The sequence below is a fragment of the Dermochelys coriacea genome, chromosome 5 (genome assembly GCF_009764565.3).
Source record: "Dermochelys coriacea isolate rDerCor1 chromosome 5, rDerCor1.pri.v4, whole genome shotgun sequence".
Taxonomy (NCBI): Eukaryota; Metazoa; Chordata; order Testudines; family Dermochelyidae; genus Dermochelys; species Dermochelys coriacea.
The window spans coordinates 119,845,086-119,859,038 of record NC_050072.1 but is presented as its reverse complement, the minus strand read 5'-3'; the positions used below and the strand labels follow the sequence as shown (position 1 = coordinate 119,859,038).

The 13,953-nt window shown below is 39.4% G+C and overlaps 1 long non-coding RNA gene across 1 annotated transcript; it reads left to right on the top strand.

Moving 5' to 3' along the window:
- Positions 1 to 2,036: 2,036 nt before the first annotated feature.
- LOC122460314 lies at positions 2,037 to 13,102 on the top strand. The gene is made up of 3 exons (XR_006281559.1): positions 2,037 to 2,046; positions 11,971 to 12,196; positions 12,822 to 13,102. It is a non-coding gene; the product is annotated as an uncharacterized LOC122460314 (long non-coding RNA).
- The last annotated feature ends 851 nt before the right edge of the window (positions 13,103 to 13,953 follow it).

Below are 13,953 nucleotides of genomic sequence, written 5' to 3'. Positions count from 1 at the left end.
GTTAAAATCCATATATTAACACACTGAGCACAACGGGGCTTCATCAGTATAAGAAATAGACACCCCGTGGGAAGACACCAAAACTCAACCTGTTTCCCATTAAACCCATAGACAAGTTGAAATGGGATTTTCAGGAGCCTTTAGAAGGCAATTTGGTCTCACGTCACTTTTTTTTTTTTTAAGTTTTGAATCTTTTTATGCATTTATCTAATGAAATTAGATTCCAATTTGAAATAGATCAATAGTCCATTACTTGTATCTGGGCACATGTAATATATATGTATGTAAACCTATACATATGTATGTAGCCACCAATTTTTGGTTCCCTGTATCTGTATTCTACTGCAAAAAAGGTAGGGCTTTGTCTTGATCCAAAGCTGATTGAAGTCATGTAAAAACTCCTGTTCACTTCAGTGAGCTTTGGATCAGCCCCTGGTTCCATATTATCTGTATTTGTGTTAAGGGGTCTTCAAATGGGCTGTGGTGTGACGAGACATTAGTAAAGTAACAAATACGCAAAGCTCTGCCATGTTATACTATCAGAAAGGGGCTAATTGGGAGAAAAAGTTGGAGTGTAATTCAAAGACAGTCTCAGCTGGAGTATTTTGTGCTCTTCAGTATCTGTGGCTATGTAGTTGCTAGGGAATTCTCTGGCTAGATGCTGATGATTTATTTTTCAAACCTTTTCAGCTCAATCAGAAACTCAAATGAAAAAGGAGCATTGTGTGAATTTGTGACACCCCTTGGAAGACTTAACATCTATAATGCCAGGAATGGATGTGCATCTTCAAAATCTATTTCACCCCTCTCAAAATGTGACAGACCTTGAGTGGGTACACGTGGTAGAACTCTTTGGGTTGTGTAGTCTAAGTATGTTTGTAATTGTAGGAGCTGGAGTTCAGTTACTCTTTTTTGCATGTTCGGTTTGCTTTTGTTTTTTGTTTTTTTTCCTGAGGATCTTTGGAAGAGTTTGACACCAGAAGTGAGAGTTTGATCCTCAGGAAGAAAAAAACAAAAAAACAAAAGCAAAAACCGAACATGCAAAAGAATAACTGAACTCCAGCTCTGGGAAATACATTTCTGTTTGTAAATGTTGCGTTGATGGAACAATGTCAGGCCCTCCATAGATAATACCAATAGGAAATAACCTATTTATGACTGCATGAATAGTTGTGACAAAGAAGGACAACAGCATTGGAGGGGAAGGGGGAGTACAACACCACTATTGGAGTATGACTTTGAACATTGTGGGTCTAGTTTTCAAATATAGGGGCCTTAACAGGATACTCCAAATCATCACATAGATGCACATAGCCATTTGAGACCTGCAAGTATCCAAACTGAGGATGGGCCTGAAATAAAACCCTGGATCCCAACAACCTTGGGAACTTCATGAGTGTTTGTAATATGGATTGTTATGTTTTTAGGAGCATAGGAATTACCCTACTGGATTAGACCTGAGATCTATCTAATTCCATATCCTTTCTCCAACAATTACCAGCACCAGAAGTTTCAGAGGAAGGTGTAAGAACCCCATAGTATGTGGCATAATCTCATTGACATCCCTATGGCAGTGAGTTCCACAGTCTAATTACAGTCTAATTGCTCTGTGAGGGGGAAAATCCTGTAATAGTTTTGAATTTGCATCCTTTTAATTTCGTTGATTGTTCCCTTGTTTCTTGTGCTAGAGAGATTCTGTTCTCCATGTCTCTTCCTTCTCTATTTCATCCATTATTTTATATACTCCATATTTGATTTTTTTACCCACCTGTAGTCCAGTGAGTTTAGGATTTTATGTTAAATTGCCCACATTTGGAAAAACTGGCTGATTTTGCAAAGCTATGTTTTCAGGGTGAATCAAGATGCACATCTGAAACCTGAAAAGTAAGTTTAGTTGATGGTAAAAATGCATCCAGATACAGATGCCTTTGTCTTGTCTTCATCTAAAGTAATGTTTTCACTTTTGGGATGCTTCCTAAAATTCTCTAGTTAGAGCAATGCTTTTGTGTTTACGTTTCTATACAAAAGCTAATCTATCTTCTAGTGGTGACACAAGGCTTGCTTCATGTTTTATTGTAATACAGAAATACCACATATTAATGACATTTTTGGCTTAGTGCTTTAAACCCTTTCTTCAATCTTTTAAAAATTTCTTCTAACAGCCTAGTGCAGGGCTGGCCAACCTAAGCCTGAAGGAGCCAAAATTTACCAACGTACATTGCCAAAGAGCCACAGTAATACGTCAGCAGCCCCCTATCAGCTCCCCCTTCCTCCCTGCACCTCCCTATCAGCTGTTTCATAGTATGCGGGAGGTTCTTGGGGGGAGGGGGAGGAGTGAGGGCATGGCAGGCGAAGGGGTAGGAAGGGGTGGAGTGGGGGCAGGGCCTGTGGCAGAGCTGGGTTGAGCAGTGAGCATCCCTGGCCCATTGGAAAGTTGGCATCTGTAGCTCCAGCCCAGGACTTGGTGCCTATACAAGGAGCTGCATATTAACCTGTGAAGAGCAGCATGTAGCTCCGGAGACACAGGTTGGCCACCCCTAGCCTAGTGGTACACACTGTGCCTGGGCTGATTTTTATTGCATTTCAAGTTGGAATCTTCTCTTTATTGGCTTTCTGGGCTAGTTAGATGATTTTGGATCATCTGAGTTTTCAGCCCTATACATTCCTGGATTGTAATTTGGCCATACATGGTTCCCATGGACTTTGGGGCTCTGTGTGGCTAAATCATGTCCAGCTACTCAAAATTCAAAGAGGGGCTGTAACAGCTCGAAGGTGGTGGTCTTGTGGATCATGTATGTTTGACCCAGGCACAAGTAGACTGGATTACCTTAAATTTGAGGGGAAAGATGAATCCTTTGGAATGGAGTAGTGTAGCATGTAGACAGAGCTGAACATCAGATGAGGGATCTATTGTGTGGCTATAAAAGAAAATTTTCCAGGAGAAAATACTGGGTGGGATTTTCAAAAGCCTTCTCCATATGCCCTTTTGAAGGTAGCAGAAGTTTGACCATTTATTTCAGTGGGAGCAGAGTTTGGTCAACTCTGAGCATTTTTGAAACTCGATTGAATATTTCAGGACCTAATCCTGTACAGGCAAGAATTGCCACATACCACTTTCAAAAGGAAAGAGAACTGGTTTTACCTGCATGTCTGGCTAGCAGTCTAAACATCTTACACCTGCTGGCAGGCAATGTGATAAATATTAGGATGTAATCTGGATAGTGAATACTCATTGCTTCCTAAATAGGGCTGTTGATTAATTGCAGTTAACTCACACGGTTAACTCAAAAAAATTAACTGCGATTAAAAAAATTAATTGCGAATAATCACACTGTTAAACAATAGAATACCAATTGAAATTTATTAAATATTTTTGGATATTTTTCTACATTTTCAAATATATTGATTTATATTACAGAATACAAAGTGTACAGTGCTCACTTTATATTATTTTTATTACAAATATTTGCACTGTAAAAATGATAAAAAATCATATTTTTCAATTCACCTTGTACAAGCACGATAGAGAGTGCACTACAGTAAAAGTGTAATTTACAAATGTAGATTTTTTTTGTTACATAACTGCAGTCAAAAACAAAACAATGTAAAACTTTAGAGCCTACAAGTCCACTCAGTCCTACTTCTCATTCAGCCAATCGCTAAAACAAACAAATTTGTTTACATTTACAGGAGATAATGCTTCCTGCTTCGTATTTACAGTATCACCTGACAGTGAGAACAGGCGTTCGAATGGCACTTCTGTATCCAGTGTTGCAAGGTATTTACGTACCAGATATGCTAAAAGTTCGTATGCCCCTTCATGCTTCAGCCACCATTCTGGAGTTCATGCTTCCATGCTGCTGCTGATCGTTAAAAAAATAGTGTGTTAATTAAATTTGTGATTGAACTCCTTGGGGGAGAATTGTATGTTCCCTGCTCTGTTTTACCCACTTTCTGCCATATATTTCATGTGATAGCAGTCTCGGATGATGACCCAGCACACGTTGTTTGATTTACAAACACTGTCACTGCAGATTTGACAAAACGCAAAGAAGGTACCAATGTGAGATTTCTAAAAATAGCTACAGCACTCGACCCAAGCTTTAAGAATCTGAAGTGCTGTCCAAAATCTGAGAGGGATGTATGTGTGGAGCATGCTTTTTGAAGTCTTAAAAGAGCAACACTCTGATGCGGAAACTACATATCCCGAACCACCAAAAAATAAAATCAACCTTCTGCTGGTGGCATCTGACTCTCATGATGAAAATGAACATGCATCGGTCCTCTCTGCTTTGGATTGTTATCGAGCAGAACCTGTCATCAGCATGGATGCATGTCCTCTGGAATGATGGTTGAAGCATGAAGGGACATATGAATCTTTAACGCAGCTGGAACGTAAATACCTTGTGATGCCGGTTACAACAGTGCCATGCGAATGCCTGTTCTCACTATCAGGTAACATTGTAAACAAAAAGGGGGCACCATTATCTCCTGTAAAAGTAACCAAACTTGTTTGTCTGAGTGATTGGCTGAAGTAGGACTGAGTGGACTTGTAGACTTGAAAATTTTACATTGTTTTGTTTTTGAGTGCAGTTTTTTTTGTGAATAATTCAACATTTGAAAGTTCAACTTTCATGTTAAAGAAATTACACTACAGTACTTGTATTAGGTGAATTGAAATATGCTATTTATTTTGTTTTTTCAGTGCAAATATTTGTATTAAAAATAAATAGAAAGTGAGCACAGAACACTTTGTATTCTGTGTTGTATTTGAAATCAATATAATTTAAACTGTAGAAAATATCAAAAAATATTCAAATAAATGGTATTCTATTATTGTTTAACAGTGCGATTAATCATGCGATTAATTTTTTTTAATCGCTGGACAGCCCTACTCCTAAACCAAAGCAAAGTAAGCCTGCCATGTCCATGAGATTTTTTCCCCCATTTAAACCACACATTCCCTTTCCTGGAAAAAAGGCGAATTTTAGGCCCCTCTGGGCAGCTCCACATTTTATTCCTGTGTCACTAGGAACAAAACAGCTCTGACATATATGCCAACAACAAAAAGAAAAATTATGGAAGGATATTCACCTTCTGGCTTTTATGTCTCTAAGTTATCGAGCTTTTCACTGCAACATGAGGGCTTGAAACATAATTTAAAGTATAAAGCTAAGATTGTCACCTAATTAACTGTCTCCAGGAGATGAGATTTCAAGAAAATCATGAGATAGTGCAGGAACTGTGATAAAGATCAGAGTTGACAACACAGGATCTTTTAAATTAGGCAAACTTGGAATTCTCCTTCTTTGAATCTGGCTTATATCTAGAAAACTGGTGATTGAATGGGATCCATATAGTCTAGTAGTTAAACCACATGTCTAAGGGTATGTCTACATGATGAGGACTATATTGGCATAGCTATGTCAGTGTAGTTATGACAACTTAGCCAGTAGTGCAGACGCAGCCTACGCTGATGAAAGGGTTGTTTTTTTTCTCGGTGTAGGAATGCCACCTTCCTGAATGACAGCAGCTATGTCGACAGAAGCATTCATCCATCAACGTAGCTGTATTAGTGCTGGGGGCCTGGTCCACAGAGCTATGTTGATGAGGGGTGTGGATTTTTCACTCACCTGACTGACTTAGTTATGTCAACCTAACTTTTAAGTGTAGACCAAGTATCAAGTACTCTCGATTCTATTTGTACCTGTGCCGGTGTCTTCTGTGTGACTTCAGGGAACCAATTCATCAAACAACTTAAGCCCTTGCCTGAGTTAAGTGCTTGAGTAATACCGTTGACTTCTATTAGATTAATTATATTCGTAGTATTTAGTACATATACATTTTAGTGCCAAGTACCTTGGTCTCGGCCCTGAACCATACTCGTTTGTAGTATGGATAAAATTATACTTGTCTCAAAGGGCTGTTGGTTGCTTGCTTTACAGTAGTGTCCACAGTGTGCTCAGCACTGTCTATCTGCAGACTTAATTCTCTGTCATAGATTGTGAGCTCTTCAAATAGGCCAGTGTTGCTAGACTGTTCCTAGGAAGCCCCGGTCTGTGTGAAGCGCTCACAATCTAAGAGAATGAATTATCATTTGTAAATCAACCTATTCAGGGGCCTGACTCAGCAAGGTGTTGAAGTATGTGAGTAATGAGATTGATGTTAAAGTTAGGCATGTGCTTACCTTGCTGAATTGGGGCCTGGGTTTTCATAGTAGTGCTGATACCACAGTAACTGAGCATACCGTCACTACCGTAGGAATAAAAAGAAAAGGAGTACTTGTGCCACCTTAGAGACTAACAAATTTATTTGAGCATAAGCTTTCATGAGCTACAGCTCACTTCATCGGATGCATTTGGTGGAAAATACAGTGGGGAGATTTATATACACACACAGAGAACATGAAACAATGGGTTTATCATACACACTGGAAGGAGAGTGATCACTTAAGATGAGCCATCACCAGCAGCGGGGCGGGGGGGGGGAGGAGGAAAACCTTTCATGGTGACAAGCAAGGTAGGCCATTTCCAGCAGTTAACAAGAACATCTGAGGAACAGTGGGAGGTGGGGTGGGGGGGAGAAATAACATGGGGAAATAGTTTTACTTTGTGTAATGACTCATCCATTCCCAGTCTCTATTCAAGCCTAAGTTAATTGTATCCAGTTTGCAAATTAATTCCAATTCAGCAGTCTCTCGTTGGAGTCTGTTTTTGAAGTTTTTTTTTGTTGAAGGATAGCCACCCTCAGGTCTGTAATCGAGTGACCAGAGAGATTGAAGTGTTCTCTGACTGGTTTTTGAATGTTATAATTCTTGACGTCTGATTTGTATCCATTTATTCTTTTACGTAGAGACTGTCCAGTTTGACCAATGTACATGGCAGAGGGGCATTGCTGGCACATGATAGCATATATCACATTGGTAGATGCGCAGGTGGCAGGTGAACGAGCCTCTGATAGTGTGGCTGATGTGATTAGGCCCTATGATGGTGTCCCCTGAATAGATATGGACAGAGTTGGGCAACGGGCTTTGTTGCAAGGATAGGTTCCTGGGTTAGTGGTTCTGTTGTGTGGTGTGTGGTTGCTGGTGAGTATTTGCTTCAGGTTGGGGGGCTGTCTGTAAGCAAGGATACAATTAACTTAGGCTTGAATAGAGACTGGGAATGGATGAGTCATTACACAAAGTAAAACTATTTCCCCATGTTATTTCTCCCCCCCCCCCCGCCCCATCCCCCACTGTTCCTCAGATGTTCTTGTTAACTGCTGGAAATGGCCTACCTTGCTTGTCACCATGAAAGGTTTTCCTCCTTCCCCCCCGCTGCTGGTGATGGCTCATCTTAAGTGATCACTCTCCTTACAGTGTGTATGATAAAACCCATTGTTCTCTGTGTGTGCATATAAATCTCCCCACTGTATTTTCCACCAAATGCATCCGATGAAGTGAGCTGTAGCTCATGAAAGCTTATGCTCAAATAAATTTGTTAGTCTCTAAGGTGCCACAAGTACTCCTTTTCTTTTTGCGCATACAGACTAACACAGCTGCTACTCTGAAACTTACCATAAGAATTGTAACCATAGTGAAACATTTTAAGGCCCTTGAGAGGAAAGAAGCTATATAAATGCAAAATATTCTTATCTGGTCAGGTTTGTCCACCCCAGTGATAGGGAAGTGGAGTTTCCACTGGCTGGTGATGGCAGAGGAAGGATGGTTCAGTGGTTAGGGCACTATCCTGAGACCCAGGAGATCTGGGTTCAATCCCCAGCTCTGCCACAGACTTCCCATGAGACCTTGGGGAACTCGCATAGTTCCTCTGTGCTTCAGTTCCCTCTCCGTAATATGGATGTAGGAGAGTACTGAAAGATTATTGAGGGGTATTGTGAGGATAAATACATTAAAGATTGTGAGATGATTCGGTAGTATGGTCATGAGGCCAAAGAGATATTTAGAGGTACAAAGATGGGAGACAAGATCAGGCAAAATGGAACAGCTTAGACGCATGCTGTACAAAGCACTGGGATGGTGATTAGTTCTTGTCTTGTAGCTGAATTAAACAGAAATATATTTCCCAATCTCTAACACTATGAGAGTATTTCTTTTCTGTATGCTCATATCACAGTGAAACTTACAACTACCAAAGGCAGGACTAACGTGCTGATTTGAAGGGTAATGTTGGGATGTGACTCATGAATTGAGGGATGGGCAAAATAGCAGCAGTTGAATCAGGTCTGACAAACCACAGTACTTGCACTGTACCCACCTCTCCAGGCATTTTTGATTCATTTAACATTTAAATACAGATAAAAGGGCACAAAAGCCTTAATGCTACTTTCCCTGAGTTCACTGCTGAGTCTCATTTTGTTCCATTGATGTGACATAGCTCTTGTCTTGCATAATTGATCAACCTCAGATTTTGACATGAAAGTTACTGTGTAGCACAGACAGTATATCTCTGCTCCTTGAAAGGAGGCTTTAAGCTTGCCTGTTGTGAATCACGAAGATCAGAGCGAGGCCCTGTGTTCTGTTTCTAGCAAGAATACCAATTCTTTCTTGTTTCATTCTCCCCTTTCACCAGCCCCATTTAATCCTTTGTACTTGACCCAGTCAAAGAAATGTCATCAAAGCAGTGCTACCAACCAACCAAACAGGTGAAGACCCCAAATTCAGGGAGTTGCATTTTCACCAGACCTTTCAAATATCACCAGATGCCATTTCTCCCCAAACTTCTCTTTCATTCACTGTGGATGGTTCCTATTTGCATGTTAATGCTTCGTGGCCAGTGATGGACAGACATCATAGTTGTTGGCCTACCTCATATGTCTGGTGATGGAAAGATCATATAGTTTGCATTTCAGAACTCTGGTATTGAATATGGCATATTGTTAATCATCTAGCTAGAGACTAAAGATAAAAAATGGTATACCCGCTATTTTTTTTTTTACAAAGTTACAGCACCTAACAAATCTGAGGACATCATAACCTGCTGTTAGATATTCTGAAATCAGGAAAATGGCAAACGTGATACAATTATTCTTTGTGGATTACTGGTTTATTTTCAGATGAATGTGAACATATCATGGAAAAATTTTGCCTGTATATGTAGCTCCAGCTCCCATTAACTTGGAGCTGTTTCCTGGATTGGCGGCTAGAACACAGCTCTCAATAAACAGATTGTCTGTTAGAATTATTCCAGGGATAAAATTTAGCTCATTATAATCAAATGTTGTCTCTCCATCACTTACTGTGCCTGATTCAAAGTATAGCAACACAATGCACAGATTTTAAAATACATTTAAATTAACTTTTCCTATATGCCATTTCTGTTATTACTTTTATTGATTTGTGTTTCAGTGGCTTCTGAAGGCCACAACTACCATTCAGGACTAACTGTGTTAGGTGCTGTATAAAGATATAGCAAAACACAACCCACATGTTCCAAGCCAACACAATCCTAATCAGTATATAAATGACATTTCTCTCCTTCTTTGGGATACATGGATATCAGTAATTGTATCATTGTAAGAATTTCTGGATCAGGTAGTGTCCTTGTTTTCTTTACTGTGTGCCTGACACAGTGCCCATTAAGGTCAATGGGATTCTTTCTTCTCAGTGGACTTTGCATCAGGTACTATACATTTTGGGTGGGTTTTTTTCATATTAAAGTAAAAATAGTTCTGAATAAAGCTAACTTCTCTGCAGGTCTCTTGGTGATTCCTTTGAGGTTTTGTTGGGAAGAAAAAAGGAAAAAGAAAAAAAGAACTTTGACAAACTTAGAAAAATAAACCACGTGCAGTCTCTCTGTCAGACAGTGGTTTTTTACTGCACTGAGAATTTTTCTTCAGCAACGTCAGTAAGAAATGATTATAGCTGTAACCTGCTGGGTTAAATACAGTGTGCCACAAATACAGTGGTATCTATTTAGTGGCTTGAACATTCATTTTATATCTTACACTTTTTTCTTAATAACTGAAACTATTTCTTCAGAATGTGTTAATTTCTGTTTTAATACTTTAATTGTTGCTGCGTCTTTTATCTTAAAATGCAGCAATATTCTACTTAATGAGAACATAATAACGGCCACACTAAGTCAGACCATATCCTGTCTTCCGACTGGCCAGTATCAGATACTTCATAGGGAATGAACAAAACAGAGCATTTACTGAGTGATCCGTTCCCTTTTGTCCAGTCCCAGCTTCTGGCTGTCAGAGTTTAGGGACAACCAGAGGATGGGGTTGCAGCCCTGATCATCTTGGCTAATAGCTCTTGATGGACATATCCTCCATGAACATATTTAATTCTTTTCTGAACCCAGTTACATGTTTGCTCTTTACAACATCCCCTTGAAACAAGTTTCACAGGTTGCCTTTGTGTTGTATGAAGAAGTACATCCTTATGTTTGTTTTAAACCTGCTGTCTATTAATTTCATTGGTCACTGGTCCTTGTGTTATCTGAAAAGTTAGATAAAATTTCCTAATTCATTATCTCCATACCATTCATGATTTTATAGAACTCTATCACATCTCCCTCCTTAGTTGTCTCTTTTCTAAGATGAACAGTCCACTCTCTTTAATCTCTTCTCCTATGGTAGCTGTTCCAGATCCCTAATCATTTTTGTTGCCCTTTTCTGAGCCTTTTCCAATCCTAATGTATCTTTATTGAGATGGGGTGACCAAAACTTCATGCAGTATTCAAGATGTGGATTTATGTAGTGGCATAATGATATTTTCTGTTTTATTATATATCCCTTTCTTAATGGTTCCTAACATTGTTAGCTGTTTTGACTCCCTCTGTTCATTGAGCAGATGTTTTCAGAGAACTCCCCACAATGACTCCAAGATCTTTCATTTTGTATGTATAGCTGGGAATATTGTTTCCAACCTGCATACATTACTTTGAATTTCATCTGCTATTTTGTTGCCCAGTCACACAATTTTGTGGGATCGCTTTGTAACTTTTCACAGTCAGCTTTGGACTTAACTATCTTGAGTAATTTATTATTGACTGCAAACTTTGCCACCTCACTGTTTACTACTTTTTCCAAATCATTTATGAATATGTTGATCAACAGAGGTCCAAGTACAGATTCTTGGGGGACCCTGCTGTTTACCACTTTCCATTGTGAATACTGAGCATTGATTTTTACCATTTATTTCCTATCTGGTTAGTTACTCATCAATGATAAGACCTCCCCTCTTAACCCAGGACTGCTTACTTTGATTAAGAGCCTTTGGCATGGGACCTTCTCAAAGGCTTTTTGAAAGTCCCAATACACTATATCCACTATGTCCACATGCTTGTTGATTCCCTCAAAGAATTGTAATAGATTGTTGATGCTGCATGATTTCCCTTTACAAAAGCCATATTGACGCTTCCCCAGTGTATTGTGTTCATCTATGTGTCTAATAATTCTGTTCTTTACGATAGTTTCAACCAATTTTCCTGGGACTGAAGTTAGGCTTACCAGCCTGTAATTCCCAGGATCAGCTCTAGAGCAGCTATTCTAAACATTAGCATTACACTAGCTATCATCCAGTCATCTGGTACAAAAGTTGATTAAGTAATAGGTTATACACCACAGTTTTTTGTTGTTTTTTTTAATTACATATTTTAGTTCCTTCAGAATTCTTGGGTGAATACCATCTGGTGCTGGTGACTTATTACTGTTTGGTTTATCAATTTGTTGCAAAACCTCCTCGATTGACACCTCCATCTGGGACAGCTCCTCAAATGTGTCACCTAGAAAGAATGTCTCAGGGTGAAGACTGATGCAAAGAATTCATTTAGCTTTTCTGCAACAGTTTTGTCTTCATTTAGTGCTCCTTTAGTACCTTTGTTGTTCAATGGCACCTCTGATTGTTTAACAGGCTTCTGATGTACCGAAAAACGCTGTTAGTTTTTTGTGTCTTTTGCTAGTTGTTCTTCAAATTCTTTTTGGGCCTGCCTAATTGTACTTTTACATTTGACTTGCCAGAGTATATGAAGATGAAGGAGACCTGTTGCTTCAATTTGTTTGCTGGCTTCATTGACAGTTCTACATTCAAACAATTCTGCAGTGTGAAAATGAAGTTAAATGGGTCCTCTTAGAACTTGAATGGGCAGATTTTCAAATGCTCATCAACCACTGTTTTCAACAAGAGGAGGTGGATGTTGAGAATACTTGAAAATCTGATCACTTCATGTGGTGCTTTAGGCCTGAGGTAAGCACAGACATTGCAATCGCATAACTAAAATCAACTTAGAAAGTGATCTAGTAAAACAGGTTCCAACCCTTGTGTGGACACTGCCAATTGTAAACCAATCTGGGTAAGTAGGTTTAAAAACGCTGCAAAAATAATAATGGTAGCCTTTTACACCAATTCTGCATTTACTTTGCACTAATGTAAATGACTACACAGGACACAGTGCAAGCAAAGAGTCTGGTGCACACTCTATTATTATCAACAGTTAGAACGATTACTGCAGCCAAATGGAAAAAATACTAGATTGCATTCATTAGAAAGAAACATTGTAAATACTCGAAAAATATTTATAATGGGGGAAAAAAGACTCTCTAGAAGAGACTCCTATGGAAGCTACTTAAGCATTTGATTGCTTTTTACTAATTATTTGGACAAGGAACCTAAAGCATGAAGTCTTGCCTGGAATTTTTCCACATTCTAATTGGAAAAAAAACAACAACCCTCATTTCTTCCTAACTCTTCACTCAATTTACATACTCAGTAACTCGTAATATAATGCATGTTGTATAATGCACTTTTGTTGCATATGTCTAAGTATACCTGCAGCTAAGCATTTTATATTGATTTTGCTTTGTTTGCACAGGGAAGTACAACCAGAAAAGGGAACAAAGTGAACAGTAATTAATCTAATAGTCATTGTTTCTTCCCATCCTATACCCCATCTCAAAGTCCTTTCTACCATGATGAACTTCCAGTTCCCTACTGAGGTGTTCCATCATTCCTGAAGTCTTCTGCTCCAGAAAGAGGTGTTCCCAACTACCTCCACCTCACCCCCTTGGCTTAGCTATCTATCTCAAAGCTCCCATGCTTGGACTTTTAGCTACTCCCTTGCATGTATATCTCAAGTAAAATACCACTTGTTTCAACCCTGCTCTTGTTTTGTATTCCTTTCCTCTCTCCCTTGCCTTTTCCCTGTCAGAGTGCCAGTAACAGCCTGAAGGGAGCCTTTTCTAAAGGGAATTCCTGGCTAGCATAATCCCTCCCCTTTATTCCCACACACTGCTGCCTTACATGACTAGAAGTCCCCCTAACATTCAATCCAGCTGTTACTGGGCTGCGCCATCTGTTACTTGTAGCTGTTATACCTAGCATCCTACTGTAGACTTTTAGCTCTAGAATGGAATTTTCAAAGAAGTCTAAGGGAGCTAGCTACGCATCTCATTGAATATCAAACCACATCAGAAAAAGTAGTATTTTATGATCACTTTTAAGCTTGGGTGTAAATGCACAAATTGTGAAGCACTGGCAAAGTAGGTCAATTATTGTCACCTTTCATGAGAGCAAAGTTCTTAAATTATTTAAAAAAAAACCCACACAACAACAAAACCTACAACCAGTCATGCTGGTGCACTTCACTTTTCATAATTCAGCTGAGTAGGTGGTTACTGTAGAGTAGAGGTTCTCAAACTTCATTGTACCACGACCCCCTTCTTCCAACAAAAATTACTACATGACCCCGAGCAGCTTCAGCCATGGGCAGTGGGGTGCAGGCTTCGTCTTCAGCCCCAGGCCTCAGTGAGTCTAACGCTGGCCCTGGCGATCCCATTAAAATGGGATCACAACCCACTTTGGGGTCCTGACCCACAGTTTGAGAACAGCTGCTGTATGGTATCACATCAGGCTTCTCCAGCACTGCACATCTTTAATTGCTTTGTATACTTCAAAGCATTGTTGTAGCAATGCCACTTGGTGGGTACATCTTTTCTAAAGCAGTT